The 17,865-nt window shown below is 44.7% G+C and overlaps 10 non-coding genes across 10 annotated transcripts; 4 read left to right on the plus strand and 6 right to left on the minus strand.

Moving 5' to 3' along the window:
- Window positions 1-56: 56 nt before the first annotated feature.
- Window positions 57-130, minus strand: TRNAT-AGU (transfer RNA threonine (anticodon AGU)). The gene has a single exon. It is a non-coding gene; the product is annotated as a tRNA-Thr (tRNA).
- A 1,393-nt stretch (window positions 131-1,523) lies between these two features.
- TRNAS-GCU (transfer RNA serine (anticodon GCU)) lies at window positions 1,524-1,605 on the plus strand. The gene has a single exon. It is a non-coding gene; the product is annotated as a tRNA-Ser (tRNA).
- Window positions 1,606-1,817: 212 nt separating this feature from the next.
- On the minus strand, window positions 1,818-1,891 carry TRNAT-AGU (transfer RNA threonine (anticodon AGU)). The gene has a single exon. It is a non-coding gene; the product is annotated as a tRNA-Thr (tRNA).
- A 3,448-nt stretch (window positions 1,892-5,339) lies between these two features.
- On the minus strand, window positions 5,340-5,413 carry TRNAT-AGU (transfer RNA threonine (anticodon AGU)). The gene has a single exon. It is a non-coding gene; the product is annotated as a tRNA-Thr (tRNA).
- A 1,393-nt stretch (window positions 5,414-6,806) lies between these two features.
- On the plus strand, window positions 6,807-6,888 carry TRNAS-GCU (transfer RNA serine (anticodon GCU)). Its single transcript has one exon. It is a non-coding gene; the product is annotated as a tRNA-Ser (tRNA).
- Window positions 6,889-8,540: 1,652 nt separating this feature from the next.
- Window positions 8,541-8,622, plus strand: TRNAS-GCU (transfer RNA serine (anticodon GCU)). The gene has a single exon. It is a non-coding gene; the product is annotated as a tRNA-Ser (tRNA).
- A 3,734-nt stretch (window positions 8,623-12,356) lies between these two features.
- On the minus strand, window positions 12,357-12,430 carry TRNAT-AGU (transfer RNA threonine (anticodon AGU)). The gene has a single exon. It is a non-coding gene; the product is annotated as a tRNA-Thr (tRNA).
- Window positions 12,431-15,881: 3,451 nt separating this feature from the next.
- Window positions 15,882-15,955, minus strand: TRNAT-AGU (transfer RNA threonine (anticodon AGU)). Its single transcript has one exon. It is a non-coding gene; the product is annotated as a tRNA-Thr (tRNA).
- Window positions 15,956-17,351: 1,396 nt separating this feature from the next.
- On the plus strand, window positions 17,352-17,433 carry TRNAS-GCU (transfer RNA serine (anticodon GCU)). Its single transcript has one exon. It is a non-coding gene; the product is annotated as a tRNA-Ser (tRNA).
- Window positions 17,434-17,645: 212 nt separating this feature from the next.
- Window positions 17,646-17,719, minus strand: TRNAT-AGU (transfer RNA threonine (anticodon AGU)). Its single transcript has one exon. It is a non-coding gene; the product is annotated as a tRNA-Thr (tRNA).
- Between the last annotated feature and the right edge of the window lie 146 nt (window positions 17,720-17,865).

Raw genomic sequence — 17,865 nt, forward strand, 5'->3', positions numbered from 1 at the left:
AAGCTCCCGAGGCCACTCTTAAAACCTTTTCAAGGGCTTAATCTGCAGCCAAAGAAAGGCGCTGCTGAGAGTCGAACTCAGGATCTCCTGTTTACTAGACAGGCGCTTTAACCAACTAAGCCACAGCACCACACCCGGACACTGTGCTCGTGCCAAAGGCAGACTCGTGTCAGCACAGGCACAGAACAGTTGTGAGGAACTTCTTGACAAATGTTACGCACATCAAGCTTCAAAATCTCTAACGCAGCATGAAAGGCAGAGGAGGAGATAGCAAAGGAGACTATGCAACGTCCTTTTGAACTCATCACTCCTCCAAAAGTTGTTGTTTTTTTCTTTTTCTTCTTTTTTCATTGCTTATTTTTCTTAGCTGTTTGGTGCCAAGAAAAACCAGCTTACGAGTAGCTTGAAAACTTTCCAGCTTTGTACATTGCTTCATTTTTGCTAAAAGGTTTAAGAGCCAAGGCTACAACTCAGATATCTCTTGTGAAGTCAAGAGGTAACAGTGGGCCAATCCCACCTAATCTTATTTTAAACAGGCAGAGTCTGTGCTCTAGAATCAAACAATGGACCGAAAATAAAAGAAGGTGGGAAAAACCAATTTGCCCATCTTTTGGCTTCCACTCCTGTGAAGATGAAATGCATGCGGGCAAAAAGATTTGGGGAAGGAAACTATCTGCATCTTGCTTCAGACCGTTTCTTACGCTTCTAACTTTTCATTTGTCCCTTGGAAGACAGCAGGCAGACATCCTCCTGTTTTTGGAAGAACACAGAGTCCTTGATCTAGAGCTAATCAACAGGCTGAAAATGAACAAAGATGGGGAAGAAAAATAGGAACGCTGCCATTTTTCATACATCCTCCACCCTTGACGTTTGAATTCATGATCGCCAAGAGGAGTTTGTGAATATGACTATTTGTGGAAAGACATCCTGCATGTGTCTTTTAACCAAATGAATCATTGCCCGAGGTGAAGTCAAAGGGAACAGATACTGAAGCGGTGACAAGAGTTTTGGGACCCCAACCACAGTCAAACACTTTGCATTCATGTAAAAATGCCAGCCAGGTAGGAGAAAAGTGTAGACTTGAAATTGATGGTTGAGCTACATCTCTGAATGTCCTGGCAAAAGAGTGGCTCCATCCAGGCGAATTTCTCTTGACGCGGGCACAGTTCATCATCTAGAGCCAATAAAAAAGGAACAGCAGAAAGTGAAAAAAAAAGATGGGGAATACATGACATTTTGCACCTGTTGACGCTTCCTAATTCCATGCCGTTAGACTGCGTGTCTGCAGCAAAGTTGGTGAGCATTACTACTTGTGACTTGCTTTACACCCTTGATTGCATTTGTAACATTTGATTATACCCTTGGCAGAAAAGGAAGAATGAAGCTTTTGTCACAATGAATTGACAGCACGGAAGCAAGGTGCTCTATTAGGAGGTGAGAAACGGCATCCTGCTTGTGTCTTTTCCTCAAGTTTCTGCTTGTGACATGCAGCTCACAAAATCAAAGCTCGCAAGCTTGCTGTGGATGAGGTGGCCGAGTGGTTAAGGCGATGGACTGCTAATCCATTGTGCTCTGCATGCATGGGTTCGAATCCCATCCTCATCGAGCCCTTTGTCTAAAGGTGCACTGTTTTGTGCTTGCCGTGGACACCAGGCTGGCATAACCTAGGCTAAAAGGTCCAGCAAACTCGCAGGGCTTTGAAGAGATCAGCTGGAAGCATCAAGAGCAGGGCTGCTGCCTAAACCATGCCATTGCGGCACAAAGCTCCCGAGGCCACTCTTAAAACCTTTTCAAAGGCTTAATCTGCAGCCAAAGAAAGGCGCTGCTGAGAGTCGAACTCAGGATCTCCTGTTTACTAGACAGGCGCTTTAACCAACTAAGCCACAGCACCACACTCAGACACTGTGCTCGTGCCAAAGGCAGACTTGTGTCAGCACAGGCACAGAACAGTTGTGAGGAACTTCTTGACAAATGTTACGCACATCAAGCTTCAAAATCTCTAACGCAGCATGAAAGGCAGAGGAGGAGATAGCAAAGGAGACTATGCAACGTCCTTTTGAACTCATCACTCCTCCAAAAGTTGTTGTTTTTTTCTTTTTCTTCTTTTTTCATTGCTTATTTTTCTTAGCTGTTTGGTGCCAAGAAAAACCAGCTTACGAGTAGCTTGAAAACTTTCCAGCTTTGTACATTGCTTCATTTTTGCTAAAAGGTTTAAGAGCCAAGGCTACAACTCAGATATCTCTTGTGAAGTCAAGAGGTAACAGTGGGCCAATCCCACCTAATCTTATTTTAAACAGGCAGAGTCTGTGCTCTAGAATCAAACAATGGACCGAAAATAAAAGAAGGTGGGAAAAACCAATTTGCCCATCTTTTGGCTTCCACTCCCGTGAAGATGAAATGCATGCGGGCAAAAAGATTTGGGGAAGGAAACTATCTGCATCTTGCTTCAGACCGTTTCTTACGCTTCTAACTTTTCATTTGTCCCTTGGAAGACAGCAGGCAGACATCCTCCTGTTTTTGGAAGAACACAGAGTCCTTGATCTAGAGCTAATCAACAGGCTGAAAATGAACAAAGATGGGGAAGAAAAATAGGAACGCTGCCATTTTTCATACATCCTCCACCCTTGACATTTGAATTCATGATCGCCAAGAGGAGTTTGTGAATATGACTATTTGTGGAAAGACATCCTGCATGTATCTTTTAACCAAATGAATCATTGCCCGAGGTGAAGTCAAAGGGAACAGATACTGAAGCGGTGACAAGAGTTTTGGGACCCCAACCACAGTCAAACACTTTGCATTCATGTAAAAATACCAGCCAGGTAGGAGAAAAGTGTAGACTTGAAATTGATGGTTGAGCTACATCTCTGAATGTCCTGGCAAAAGAGTGGCTCCATCCAGGCGAATTTCTCTTGACGCGGGCACAGTTCATCATCTAGAGCCAATAAAAAAGGAACAGCAGAAAGTGAAAAAAAAAGATGGGGAATACATGACATTTTGCACCTGTTGACGCTTCCTAATTCCATGCCGTTAGACTGCGTGTCTGCAGCAAAGTTGGTGAGCATTACTACTTGTGACTTGCTTTACACCCTTGATTGCATTTGTAACATTTGATTATACCCTTGGCATAAAAGGAAGAATGAAGCTTTTGTCACAATGAATTGACAGCACGGAAGCAAGGTGCTCTATTAGGAGGTGAGAAACGGCATCCTGCTTGTGTCTTTTCCTCAAGTTTCTGCTTGTGACATGCAGCTCCCAAAATCAAAGCTCGCAAGCTTGCTGTGGATGAGGTGGCCGAGTGGTTAAGGCGATGGACTGCTAATCCATTGTGCTCTGCATGCATGGGTTCGAATACCATCCTCATCGAGCCCTTCGTCTAAAGGTGCACTGTTTTGTGCTTGCCGTGGACACCAGGCTGGCATAACCTAGGCTAAAAGGTCCAGCACACTCGCAGGGCTTTGAAGAGATCAGCTGGAAGCATCAAGAGCAGGGCTGCTGCCTAAACCATGCCATTGCGACACAAAGCTCCCGAGGCCACTCTTAAAACCTTTTCAAGGGCTTAATCTGCAGCCAAAGAAAGGCGCTGCTGAGAGTCAAACTCAGGATCTCCTGTTTACTAGACAGGCGCTTTAACCAACTAAGCCACAGCACCACACCCGGACACTGTGCTCGTGCCAAAGGCAGACTTGTGTCAGCACAGGCACAGAACAGTTGTGAGGAACTTCTTGACAAATGTTACGCACATCCAGCTTCAAAATCTCTAACGCAGCATGAAAGGCAGAGGAGGAGATAGCAAAGGAGACTATGCAACGTCCTTTTGAACTCATCACTCCTCCAAAAGTTGTTGTTTTTTTCTTTTTCTTCTTTTTTCATTGCTTATTTTTCTTAGCTGTTTGGTGCCAAGAAAAACCAGCTTACGAGTAGCTTGAAAACTTTCCAGCTTTGTACATTGCTTCATTTTTGCTAAAAGGTTTAAGAGCCAAGGCTACAACTCAGATATCTCTTGTGAAGTCAAGAGGTAACAGTGGGCCAATCCCACCTAATCTTATTTTAAACAGGCAGAGTCTGTGCTCTAGAATCAAACAATGGACCGAAAATAAAAGAAGGTGGGAAAAACCAATTTGCCCATCTTTTGGCTTCCACTCCCGTGAAGATGAAATGCATGCGGGCAAAAAGATTTGGGGAAGGAAACTATCTGCATCTTGCTTCAGACCGTTTCTTACGCTTCTAACTTTTCATTTGTCCCTTGGAAGACAGCAGGCAGACATCCTCCTGTTTTTGGAAGAACACAGAGTCCTTGATCTAGAGCTAATCAACAGGCTGAAAATGAACAAAGATGGGGAAGAAAAATAGGAACGCTGCCATTTTTCATACATCCTCCACCCTTGACGTTTGAATTCATGATCGCCAAGAGGAGTTTGTGAATATGACTATTTGTGGAAAGACATCCTGCATGTGTCTTTTAACCAAATGAATCATTGCCCGAGGTGAAGTCAAAGGGAACAGATACTGAAGCGGTGACAAGAGTTTTGGGACCCCAACCACAGTCAAACACTTTGCATTCATGTAAAAATGCCAGCCAGGTAGGAGAAAAGTGTAGACTTGAAATTGATGGTTGAGCTACATCTCTGAATGTCCTGGCAAAAGAGTGGCTCCATCCAGGCGAATTTCTCTTGACGCGGGCACAGTTCATCATCTAGAGCCAATAAAAAAGGAACAGCAGAAAGTGAAAAAAAAAGATGGGGAATACATGACATTTTGCACCTGTTGACGCTTCCTAATTCCATGCCGTTAGACTGCGTGTCTGCAGCAAAGTTGGTGAGCATTACTACTTGTGACTTGCTTTACACCCTTGATTGCATTTGTAACATTTGATTATACCCTTGGCAGAAAAGGAAGAATGAAGCTTTTGTCACAATGAATTGACAGCACGGAAGCAAGGTGCTCTATTAGGAGGTGAGAAACGGCATCCTGCTTGTGTCTTTTCCTCAAGTTTCTGCTTGTGACATGCAGCTCCCAAAATCAAAGCTCGCAAGCTTGCTGTGGATGAGGTGGCCGAGTGGTTAAGGCGATGGACTGCTAATCCATTGTGCTCTGCATGCATGGGTTCGAATACCATCCTCATCGAGCCCTTCGTCTAAAGGTGCACTGTTTTGTGCTTGCCGTGGACACCAGGCTGGCATAACCTAGGCTAAAAGGTCCAGCACACTCGCAGGGCTTTGAAGAGATCAGCTGGAAGCATCAAGAGCAGGGCTGCTGCCTAAACCATGCCATTGCGGCACAAAGCTCCCGAGGCCACTCTTAAAACCTTTTCAAGGGCTTAATCTGCAGCCAAAGAAAGGCGCTGCTGAGAGTCGAACTCAGGATCTCCTGTTTACTAGACAGGCGCTTTAACCAACTAAGCCACAGCACCACACTCGGACACTGTGCTCGTGCCAAAGGCAGACTTGTGTCAGCACAGGCACAGAACAGTTGTGAGGAACTTCTTGACAAATGTTACGCACATCAAGCTTCAAAATCTCTAACGCAGCATGAAAGGCAGAGGAGGAGATAGCAAAGGAGACTATGCAACGTCCTTTTGAACTCATCACTCCTCCAAAAGTTGTTGTTTTTTTCTTTTTCTTCTTTTTTCATTGCTTATTTTTCTTAGCTGTTTGGTGCCAAGAAAAACCAGCTTACGAGTAGCTTGAAAACTTTCCAGCTTTGTACATTGCTTCATTTTTGCTAAAAGGTTTAAGAGCCAAGGCTACAACTCAGATATCTCTTGTGAAGTCAAGAGGTAACAGTGGGCCAATCCCACCTAATCTTATTTTAAACAGGCAGAGTCTGTGCTCTAGAATCAAACAATGGACCGAAAATAGAAGAAGGTGGGAAAAACCAATTTGCCCATCTTTTGGCTTCCACTCCCGTGAAGATGAAATGCATGCGGGCAAAAAGATTTGGGGAAGGAAACTATCTGCATCTTGCTTCAGACCGTTTCTTACGCTTCTAACTTTTCATTTGTCCCTTGGAAGACAGCAGGCAGACATCCTCCTGTTTTTGGAAGAACACAGAGTCCTTGATCTAGAGCTAATCAACAGGCTGAAAATGAACAAAGATGGGGAAGAAAAATAGGAACGCTGCCATTTTTCATACATCCTCCACCCTTGACGTTTGAATTCATGATCGCCAAGAGGAGTTTGTGAATATGACTATTTGTGGAAAGACATCCTGCATGTGTCTTTTAACCAAATGAATCATTGCCCGAGGTGAAGTCAAAGGGAACAGATACTGAAGCGGTGACAAGAGTTTTGGGACCCCAACCACAGTCCAACACTTTGCATTCATGTAAAAATGCCAGCCAGCTAGGAGAAAAGTGTAGACTTGAAATTGATGGTTGAGCTACATCTCTGAATGTCCTGGCAAAAGAGTGGCTCCATCCAGGCGAATTTCTCTTGACGCGGGCACAGTTCATCATCTAGAGCCAATAAAAAAGGAACAGCAGAAAGTGAAAAAAAAAGATGGGGAATACATGACATTTTGCACCTGTTGACGCTTCCTAATTCCATGCCGTTAGACTGCGTGTCTGCAGCAAAGTTGGTGAGCATTACTACTTGTGACTTGCTTTACACCCTTGATTGCATTTGTAACATTTGATTATACCCTTGGCAGAAAAGGAAGAATGAAGCTTTTGTCACAATGAATTGACAGCACGGAAGCAAGGTGCTCTATTAGGAGGTGAGAAACGGCATCCTGCTTGTGTCTTTTCCTCAAGTTTCTGCTTGTGACATGCAGCTCCCAAAATCAAAGCTCGCAAGCTTGCTGTGGATGAGGTGGCCGAGTGGTTAAGGCGATGGACTGCTAATCCATTGTGCTCTGCATGCATGGGTTCGAATCCCATCCTCATCGAGCCCTTCGTCTAAAGGTGCACAGTTTTGTGCTTGCCGTGGACACCAGGCTGGCATAACCTAGGCTAAAAGGTCCAGCAAACTCGCAGGGCTTTGAAGAGATCAGCTGGAAGCATCAAGAGCAGGGCTGCTGCCTAAACCATGCCATTGTGGCAAAAAGCTCCCGAGGCCACTCTTAAAACCTTTTCAAAGGCTTAATCTGTAAACTCAGGATCTCCTGTTTACTAGACAGGCGCTTTAACCAACTAAGCCACAGCACCACACCCAGACACTGTGCTCGTGCCAAAGGCAGACTTGTGTCAGCACAGGCACAGAACAGTTGTGAGGAACTTCTTGACAAATGTTACGCACATCAAGCTTCAAAATCTCTAACGCAGCATGAAAGGCAGAGGAGGAGATAGCAAAGGAGACTATGCAACGTCCTTTTGAACTCATCACTCCTCCAAAAGTTGTTGTTTTTTTCTTTTTCTTCTTTTTTCATTGCTTATTTTTCTTAGCTGTTTGGTGCCAAGAAAAACCAGCTTACGAGTAGCTTGAAAACTTTCCAGCTTTGTACATTGCTTCATTTTTGCTAAAAGGTTTAAGAGCCAAGGCTACAACTCAGATATCTCTTGTGAAGTCAAGAGGTAACAGTGGGCCAATCCCACCTAATCTTATTTTAAACAGGCAGAGTCTGTGCTCTAGAATCAAACAATGGACCGAAAATAAAAGAAGGTGGGAAAAACCAATTTGCCCATCTTTTGGCTTCCACTCCTGTGAAGATGAAATGCATGCGGGCAAAAAGATTTGGGGAAGGAAACTATCTGCATCTTGCTTCAGACCGTTTCTTACGCTTCTAACTTTTCATTTGTCCCTTGGAAGACAGCAGGCAGACATCCTCCTGTTTTTGGAAGAACACAGAGTCCTTGATCTAGAGCTAATCAACAGGCTGAAAATGAACAAAGATGGGGAAGAAAAATAGGAACGCTGCCATTTTTCATACATCCTCCACCCTTGACGTTTGAATTCATGATCGCCAAGAGGAGTTTGTGAATATGACTATTTGTGGAAAGACATCCTGCATGTGTCTTTTAACCAAATGAATCATTGCCCGAGGTGAAGTCAAAGGGAACAGATACTGAAGCGGTGACAAGAGTTTTGGGACCCCAACCACAGTCAAACACTTTGCATTCATGTAAAAATGCCAGCCAGGTAGGAGAAAAGTGTAGACTTGAAATTGATGGTTGAGCTACATCTCTGAATGTCCTGGCAAAAGAGTGGCTCCATCCAGGCGAATTTCTCTTGACGCGGGCACAGTTCATCATCTAGAGCCAATAAAAAAGGAACAGCAGAAAGTGAAAAAAAAAGATGGGGAATACATGACATTTTGCACCTGTTGACGCTTCCTAATTCCATGCCGTTAGACTGCGTGTCTGCAGCAAAGTTGGTGAGCATTACTACTTGTGACTTGCTTTACACCCTTGATTGCATTTGTAACATTTGATTATACCCTTGGCATAAAAGGAAGAATGAAGCTTTTGTCACAATGAATTGACAGCACGGAAGCAAGGTGCTCTATTAGGAGGTGAGAAACGGCATCCTGCTTGTGTCTTTTCCTCAAGTTTCTGCTTGTGACATGCAGCTCCCAAAATCAAAGCTCGCAAGCTTGCTGTGGATGAGGTGGCCGAGTGGTTAAGGCGATGGACTGCTAATCCATTGTGCTCTGCATGCATGGGTTCGAATCCCATCCTCATCGAGCCCTTCGTCTAAAGGTGCACTGTTTTGTGCTTGCCGTGGACACCAGGCTGGCATAACCTAGGCTAAAAGGTCCAGCACACTCGCAGGGCTTTGAAGAGATCAGCTGGAAGCATCAAGAGCAGGGCTGCTGCCTAAACCATGCCATTGCGGCACAAAGCTCCCGAGGCCACTCTTAAAACCTTTTCAAGGGCTTAATCTGCAGCCAAAGAAAGGCGCTGCTGAGAGTCAAACTCAGGATCTCCTGTTTACTAGACAGGCGCTTTAACCAACTAAGCCACAGCACCACACCCGGACACTGTGCTCGTGCCAAAGGCAGACTTGTGTCAGCACAGGCACAGAACAGTTGTGAGGAACTTCTTGACAAATGTTACGCACATCAAGCTTCAAAATCTCTAACGCAGCATGAAAGGCAGAGGAGGAGATAGCAAAGGAGACTATGCAACGTCCTTTTGAACTCATCACTCCTCCAAAAGTTGTTGTTTTTTTCTTTTTCTTCTTTTTTCATTGCTTATTTTTCTTAGCTGTTTGGTGCCAAGAAAAACCAGCTTACGAGTAGCTTGAAAACTTTCCAGCTTTGTACATTGCTTCATTTTTGCTAAAAGGTTTAAGAGCCAAGGCTACAACTCAGATATCTCTTGTGAAGTCAAGAGGTAACAGTGGGCCAATCCCACCTAATCTTATTTTAAACAGGCAGAGTCTGTGCTCTAGAATCAAACAATGGACCGAAAATAAAAGAAGGTGGGAAAAACCAATTTGCCCATCTTTTGGCTTCCACTCCCGTGAAGATGAAATGCATGCGGGCAAAAAGATTTGGGGAAGGAAACTATCTGCATCTTGCTTCAGACCGTTTCTTACGCTTCTAACTTTTCATTTGTCCCTTGGAAGACAGCAGGCAGACATCCTCCTGTTTTTGGAAGAACACAGAGTCCTTGATCTAGAGCTAATCAACAGGCTGAAAATGAACAAAGATGGGGAAGAAAAATAGGAACGCTGCCATTTTTCATACATCCTCCACCCTTGACGTTTGAATTCATGATCGCCAAGAGGAGTTTGTGAATATGACTATTTGTGGAAAGACATCCTGCATGTGTCTTTTAACCAAATGAATCATTGCCCGAGGTGAAGTCAAAGGGAACAGATACTGAAGCGGTGACAAGAGTTTTGGGACCCCAACCACAGTCCAACACTTTGCATTCATGTAAAAATGCCAGCCAGGTAGGAGAAAAGTGTAGACTTGAAATTGATGGTTGAGCTACATCTCTGAATGTCCTGGCAAAAGAGTGGCTCCATCCAGGCGAATTTCTCTTGACGCGGGCACAGTTCATCATCTAGAGCCAATAAAAAAGGAACAGCAGAAAGTGAAAAAAAAAGATGGGGAATACATGACATTTTGCACCTGTTGACGCTTCCTAATTCCATGCCGTTAGACTGCGTGTCTGCAGCAAAGTTGGTGAGCATTACTACTTGTGACTTGCTTTACACCCTTGATTGCATTTGTAACATTTGATTATACCCTTGGCAGAAAAGGAAGAATGAAGCTTTTGTCACAATGAATTGACAGCACGGAAGCAAGGTGCTCTATTAGGAGGTGAGAAACGGCATCCTGCTTGTGTCTTTTCCTCAAGTTTCTGCTTGTGACATGCAGCTCCCAAAATCAAAGCTCGCAAGCTTGCTGTGGATGAGGTGGCCGAGTGGTTAAGGCGATGGACCGCTAATCCATTGTGCTCTGCATGCATGGGTTCGAATCCCATCCTCATCGAGCCCTTCGTCTAAAGGTGCACTGTTTTGTGCTTGCCGTGGACACCAGGCTGGCATAACCTAGGCTAAAAGGTCCAGCAAACTCGCAGGGCTTTGAAGAGATCAGCTGGAAGCATCAAGAGCAGGGCTGCTGCCTAAACCATGCCATTGCGGCACAAAGCTCCCGAGGCCACTCTTAAAACCTTTTCAAGGGCTTAATCTGCAGCCAAAGAAAGGCGCTGCTGAGAGTCAAACTCAGGATCTCCTGTTTACTAGACAGGCGCTTTAACCAACTAAGCCACAGCACCACACCCGGACACTGTGCTCGTGCCAAAGGCAGACTTGTGTCAGCACAGGCACAGAACAGTTGTGAGGAACTTCTTGACAAATGTTACGCACATCAAGCTTCAAAATCTCTAACGCAGCATGAAAGGCAGAGGAGGAGATAGCAAAGGAGACTATGCAACGTCCTTTTGAACTCATCACTCCTCCAAAAGTTGTTGTTTTTTTCTTTTTCTTCTTTTTTCATTGCTTATTTTTCTTAGCTGTTTGGTGCCAAGAAAAACCAGCTTACGAGTAGCTTGAAAACTTTCCAGCTTTGTACATTGCTTCATTTTTGCTAAAAGGTTTAAGAGCCAAGGCTACAACTCAGATATCTCTTGTGAAGTCAAGAGGTAACAGTGGGCCAATCCCACCTAATCTTATTTTAAACAGGCAGAGTCTGTGCTCTAGAATCAAACAATGGACCGAAAATAAAAGAAGGTGGGAAAAACCAATTTGCCCATCTTTTGGCTTCCACTCCCGTGAAGATGAAATGCATGCGGGCAAAAAGATTTGGGGAAGGAAACTATCTGCATCTTGCTTCAGACCGTTTCTTACGCTTCTAACTTTTCATTTGTCCCTTGGAAGACAGCAGGCAGACATCCTCCTGTTTTTGGAAGAACACAGAGTCCTTGATCTAGAGCTAATCAACAGGCTGAAAATGAACAAAGATGGGGAAGAAAAATAGGAACGCTGCCATTTTTCATACATCCTCCACCCTTGACGTTTGAATTCATGATCGCCAAGAGGAGTTTGTGAATATGACTATTTGTGGAAAGACATCCTGCATGTGTCTTTTAACCAAATGAATCATTGCCCGAGGTGAAGTCAAAGGGAACAGATACTGAAGCGGTGACAAGAGTTTTGGGACCCCAACCACAGTCCAACACTTTGCATTCATGTAAAAATGCCAGCCAGGTAGGAGAAAAGTGTAGACTTGAAATTGATGGTTGAGCTACATCTCTGAATGTCCTGGCAAAAGAGTGGCTCCATCCAGGCGAATTTCTCTTGACGCGGGCACAGTTCATCATCTAGAGCCAATAAAAAAGGAACAGCAGAAAGTGAAAAAAAAAGATGGGGAATACATGACATTTTGCACCTGTTGACGCTTCCTAATTCCATGCCGTTAGACTGCGTGTCTGCAGCAAAGTTGGTGAGCATTACTACTTGTGACTTGCTTTACACCCTTGATTGCATTTGTAACATTTGATTATACCCTTGGCAGAAAAGGAAGAATGAAGCTTTTGTCACAATGAATTGACAGCACGGAAGCAAGGTGCTCTATTAGGAGGTGAGAAACGGCATCCTGCTTGTGTCTTTTCCTCAAGTTTCTGCTTGTGACATGCAGCTCCCAAAATCAAAGCTCGCAAGCTTGCTGTGGATGAGGTGGCCGAGTGGTTAAGGCGATGGACTGCTAATCCATTGTGCTCTGCATGCATGGGTTCAAATCCCATCCTCATCGAGCCCTTCGTCTAAAGGTGCACTGTTTTGTGCTTGCCGTGGACACCAGGCTGGCATAACCTAGGCTAAAAGGTCCAGCAAACTCGCAGGGCTTTGAAGAGATCAGCTGGAAGCATCAAGAGCAGGGCTGCTGCCTAAACCATGCCATTGCGGCACAAAGCTCCCGAGGCCACTCTTAAAACCTTTTCAAGGGCTTAATCTGCAGCCAAAGAAAGGCGCTGCTGAGAGTCGAACTCAGGATCTCCTGTTTACTAGACAGGCGCTTTAACCAACTAAGCCACAGCACCACACCCGGACACTGTGCTCGTGCCAAAGGCAGACTTGTGTCAGCACAGGCACAGAACAGTTGTGAGGAACTTCTTGACAAATGTTACGCACATCAAGCTTCAAAATCTCTAACGCAGCATGAAAGGCAGAGGAGGAGATAGCAAAGGAGACTATGCAACGTCCTTTTGAACTCATCACTCCTCCAAAAGTTGTTGTTTTTTTCTTTTTCTTCTTTTTTCATTGCTTATTTTTCTTAGCTGTTTGGTGCCAAGAAAAACCAGCTTACGAGTAGCTTGAAAACTTTCCAGCTTTGTACATTGCTTCATTTTTGCTAAAAGGTTTAAGAGCCAAGGCTACAACTCAGATATCTCTTGTGAAGTCAAGAGGTAACAGTGGGCCAATCCTACCTAATCTTATTTTAAACAGGCAGAGTCTGTGCTCTAGAATCAAACAATGGACCGAAAATAAAAGAAGGTGGGAAAAACCAATTTGCCCATCTTTTGGCTTCCACTCCTGTGAAGATGAAATGCATGCGGGCAAAAAGATTTGGGGAAGGAAACTATCTGCATCTTGCTTCAGACCGTTTCTTACGCTTCTAACTTTTCATTTGTCCCTTGGAAGACAGCAGGCAGACATCCTCCTGTTTTTGGAAGAACACAGAGTCCTTGATCTAGAGCTAATCAACAGGCTGAAAATGAACAAAGATGGGGAAGAAAAATAGGAACGCTGCCATTTTTCATACATCCTCCACCCTTGACGTTTGAATTCATGATCGCCAAGAGGAGTTTGTGAATATGACTATTTGTGGAAAGACATCCTGCATGTGTCTTTTAACCAAATGAATCATTGCCCGAGGTGAAGTCAAAGGGAACAGATACTGAAGCGGTGACAAGAGTTTTGGGACCCCAACCACAGTCCAACACTTTGCATTCATGTAAAAATGCCAGCCAGGTAGGAGAAAAGTGTAGACTTGAAATTGATGGTTGAGCTACATCTCTGAATGTCCTGGCAAAAGAGTGGCTCCATCCAGGCGAATTTCTCTTGACGCGGGCACAGTTCATCATCTAGAGCCAATAAAAAAGGAACAGCAGAAAGTGAAAAAAAAAGATGGGGAATACATGACATTTTGCACCTGTTGACGCTTCCTAATTCCATGCCGTTAGACTGCGTGTCTGCAGCAAAGTTGGTGAGCATTACTACTTGTGACTTGCTTTACACCCTTGATTGCATTTGTAACATTTGATTATACCCTTGGCAGAAAAGGAAGAATGAAGCTTTTGTCACAATGAATTGACAGCACGGAAGCAAGGTGCTCTATTAGGAGGTGAGAAACGGCATCCTGCTTGTGTCTTTTCCTCAAGTTTCTGCTTGTGACATGCAGCTCCCAAAATCAAAGCTCGCAAGCTTGCTGTGGATGAGGTGGCCGAGTGGTTAAGGCGATGGACCGCTAATCCATTGTGCTCTGCATGCATGGGTTCGAATCCCATCCTCATCGAGCCCTTCGTCTAAAGGTGCACTGTTTTGTGCTTGCCGTGGACACCAGGCTGGCATAACCTAGGCTAAAAGGTCCAGCAAACTCGCAGGGCTTTGAAGAGATCAGCTGGAAGCATCAAGAGCAGGGCTGCTGCCTAAACCATGCCATTGCGGCACAAAGCTCCCGAGGCCACTCTTAAAACCTTTTCAAGGGCTTAATCTGCAGCCAAAGAAAGGCGCTGCTGAGAGTCAAACTCAGGATCTCCTGTTTACTAGACAGGCGCTTTAACCAACTAAGCCACAGCACCACACCCGGACACTGTGCTCGTGCCAAAGGCAGACTTGTGTCAGCACAGGCACAGAACAGTTGTGAGGAACTTCTTGACAAATGTTACGCACATCAAGCTTCAAAATCTCTAACGCAGCATGAAAGGCAGAGGAGGAGATAGCAAAGGAGACTATGCAACGTCCTTTTGAACTCATCACTCCTCCAAAAGTTGTTGTTGTTTTTTTCTTTTTCTTCTTTTTTCATTGCTTATTTTTCTTAGCTGTTTGGTGCCAAGAAAAACCAGCTTACGAGTAGCTTGAAAACTTTCCAGCTTTGTACATTGCTTCATTTTTGCTAAAAGGTTTAAGAGCCAAGGCTACAACTCAGATATCTCTTGTGAAGTCAAGAGGTAACAGTGGGCCAATCCCACCTAATCTTATTTTAAACAGGCAGAGTCTGTGCTCTAGAATCAAACAATGGACCGAAAATAAAAGAAGGTGGGAAAAACCAATTTGCCCATCTTTTGGCTTCCACTCCCGTGAAGATGAAATGCATGCGGGCAAAAAGATTTGGGGAAGGAAACTATCTGCATCTTGCTTCAGACCGTTTCTTACGCTTCTAACTTTTCATTTGTCCCTTGGAAGACAGCAGGCAGACATCCTCCTGTTTTTGGAAGAACACAGAGTCCTTGATCTAGAGCTAATCAACAGGCTGAAAATGAACAAAGATGGGGAAGAAAAATAGGAACGCTGCCATTTTTCATACATCCTCCACCCTTGACGTTTGAATTCATGATCGCCAAGAGGAGTTTGTGAATATGACTATTTGTGGAAAGACATCCTGCATGTGTCTTTTAACCAAATGAATCATTGCCCGAGGTGAAGTCAAAGGGAACAGATACTGAAGCGGTGACAAGAGTTTTGGGACCCCAACCACAGTCCAACACTTTGCATTCATGTAAAAATGCCAGCCAGGTAGGAGAAAAGTGTAGACTTGAAATTGATGGTTGAGCTACATCTCTGAATGTCCTGGCAAAAGAGTGGCTCCATCCAGGCGAATTTCTCTTGACGCGGGCACAGTTCATCATCTAGAGCCAATAAAAAAGGAACAGCAGAAAGTGAAAAAAAAAGATGGGGAATACATGACATTTTGCACCTGTTGACGCTTCCTAATTCCATGCCGTTAGACTGCGTGTCTGCAGCAAAGTTGGTGAGCATTACTACTTGTGACTTGCTTTACACCCTTGATTGCATTTGTAACATTTGATTATACCCTTGGCAGAAAAGGAAGAATGAAGCTTTTGTCACAATGAATTGACAGCACGGAAGCAAGGTGCTCTATTAGGAGGTGAGAAACGGCATCCTGCTTGTGTCTTTTCCTCAAGTTTCTGCTTGTGACATGCAGCTCCCAAAATCAAAGCTCGCAAGCTTGCTGTGGATGAGGTGGCCGAGTGGTTAAGGCGATGGACTGCTAATCCATTGTGCTCTGCATGCATGGGTTCAAATCCCATCCTCATCGAGCCCTTCGTCTAAAGGTGCACTGTTTTGTGCTTGCCGTGGACACCAGGCTGGCATAACCTAGGCTAAAAGGTCCAGCAAACTCGCAGGGCTTTGAAGAGATCAGCTGGAAGCATCAAGAGCAGGGCTGCTGCCTAAACCATGCCATTGCGGCACAAAGCTCCCGAGGCCACTCTTAAAACCTTTTCAAGGGCTTAATCTGCAGCCAAAGAAAGGCGCTGCTGAGAGTCGAACTCAGGATCTCCTGTTTACTAGACAGGCGCTTTAACCAACTAAGCCACAGCACCACACCCGGACACTGTGCTCGTGCCAAAGGCAGACTTGTGTCAGCACAGGCACAGAACAGTTGTGAGGAACTTCTTGACAAATGTTACGCACATCAAGCTTCAAAATCTCTAACGCAGCATGAAAGGCAGAGGAGGAGATAGCAAAGGAGACTATGCAACGTCCTTTTGAACTCATCACTCCTCCAAAAGTTGTTGTTGTTTTTTTCTTTTTCTTCTTTTTTCATTGCTTATTTTTCTTAGCTGTTTGGTGCCAAGAAAAACCAGCTTACGAGTAGCTTGAAAACTTTCCAGCTTTGTACATTGCTTCATTTTTGCTAAAAGGTTTAAGAGCCAAGGCTACAACTCAGATATCTCTTGTGAAGTCAAGAGGTAACAGTGGGCCAATCCCACCTAATCTTATTTTAAACAGGCAGAGTCTGTGCTCTAGAATCAAACAATGGACCGAAAATAAAAGAAGGTGGGAAAAACCAATTTGCCCATCTTTTGGCTTCCACTCCCGTGAAGATGAAATGCATGCGGGCAAAAAGATTTGGGGAAGGAAACTATCTGCATCTTGCTTCAGACCGTTTCTTACGCTTCTAACTTTTCATTTGTCCCTTGGAAGACAGCAGGCAGACATCCTCCTGTTTTTGGAAGAACACAGAGTCCTTGATCTAGAGCTAATCAACAGGCTGAAAATGAACAAAGATGGGGAAGAAAAATAGGAACGCTGCCATTTTTCATACATCCTCCACCCTTGACGTTTGAATTCATGATCGCCAAGAGGAGTTTGTGAATATGACTATTTGTGGAAAGACATCCTGCATGTGTCTTTTAACCAAATGAATCATTGCCCGAGGTGAAGTCAAAGGGAACAGATACTGAAGCGGTGACAAGAGTTTTGGGACCCCAACCACAGTCCAACACTTTGCATTCATGTAAAAATGCCAGCCAGGTAGGAGAAAAGTGTAGACTTGAAATTGATGGTTGAGCTACATCTCTGAATGTCCTGGCAAAAGAGTGGCTCCATCCAGGCGAATTTCTCTTGACGCGGGCACAGTTCATCATCTAGAGCCAATAAAAAAGGAACAGCAGAAAGTGAAAAAAAAAGATGGGGAATACATGACATTTTGCACCTGTTGACGCTTCCTAATTCCATGCCGTTAGACTGCGTGTCTGCAGCAAAGTTGGTGAGCATTACTACTTGTGACTTGCTTTACACCCTTGATTGCATTTGTAACATTTGATTATACCCTTGGCAGAAAAGGAAGAATGAAGCTTTTGTCACAATGAATTGACAGCACGGAAGCAAGGTGCTCTATTAGGAGGTGAGAAACGGCATCCTGCTTGTGTCTTTTCCTCAAGTTTCTGCTTGTGACATGCAGCTCCCAAAATCAAAGCTCGCAAGCTTGCTGTGGATGAGGTGGCCGAGTGGTTAAGGCGATGGACTGCTAATCCATTGTGCTCTGCATGCATGGGTTCGAATCCCATCCTCATCGAGCCCTTCGTCTAAAGGTGCACTGTTTTGTGCTTGCCGTGGACACCAGGCTGGCATAACCTAGGCTAAAAGGTCCAGCAAACTCGCAGGGCTTTGAAGAGATCAGCTGGAAGCATCAAGAGCACGGCTGCTGCCTAAACCATGCCATTGCGGCACAAAGCTCCCGAGGCCACTCTTAAAACCTTTTCAAGGGCTTAATCTGCAGCCAAAGAAAGGCGCTGCTGAGAGTCGAACTCAGGATCTCCTGTTTACTAGACAGGCGCTTTAACCAACTAAGCCACAGCACCACACCCGGACACTGTGCTCGTGCCAAAGGCAGACTTGTGTCAGCACAGGCACAGAACAGTTGTGAGGAACTTCTTGACAAATGTTACGCACATCAAGCTTCAAAATCTCTAACGCAGCATGAAAGGCAGAGGAGGAGATAGCAAAG

This window comes from Staurois parvus, unplaced genomic scaffold (genome assembly GCF_062004578.1).
Source record: "Staurois parvus isolate SC_StPar_1 unplaced genomic scaffold, SC_StPar_1.0 ptg000020l, whole genome shotgun sequence".
Lineage (NCBI taxonomy): Eukaryota > Metazoa > Chordata > Amphibia > Anura > Ranidae > Staurois > Staurois parvus.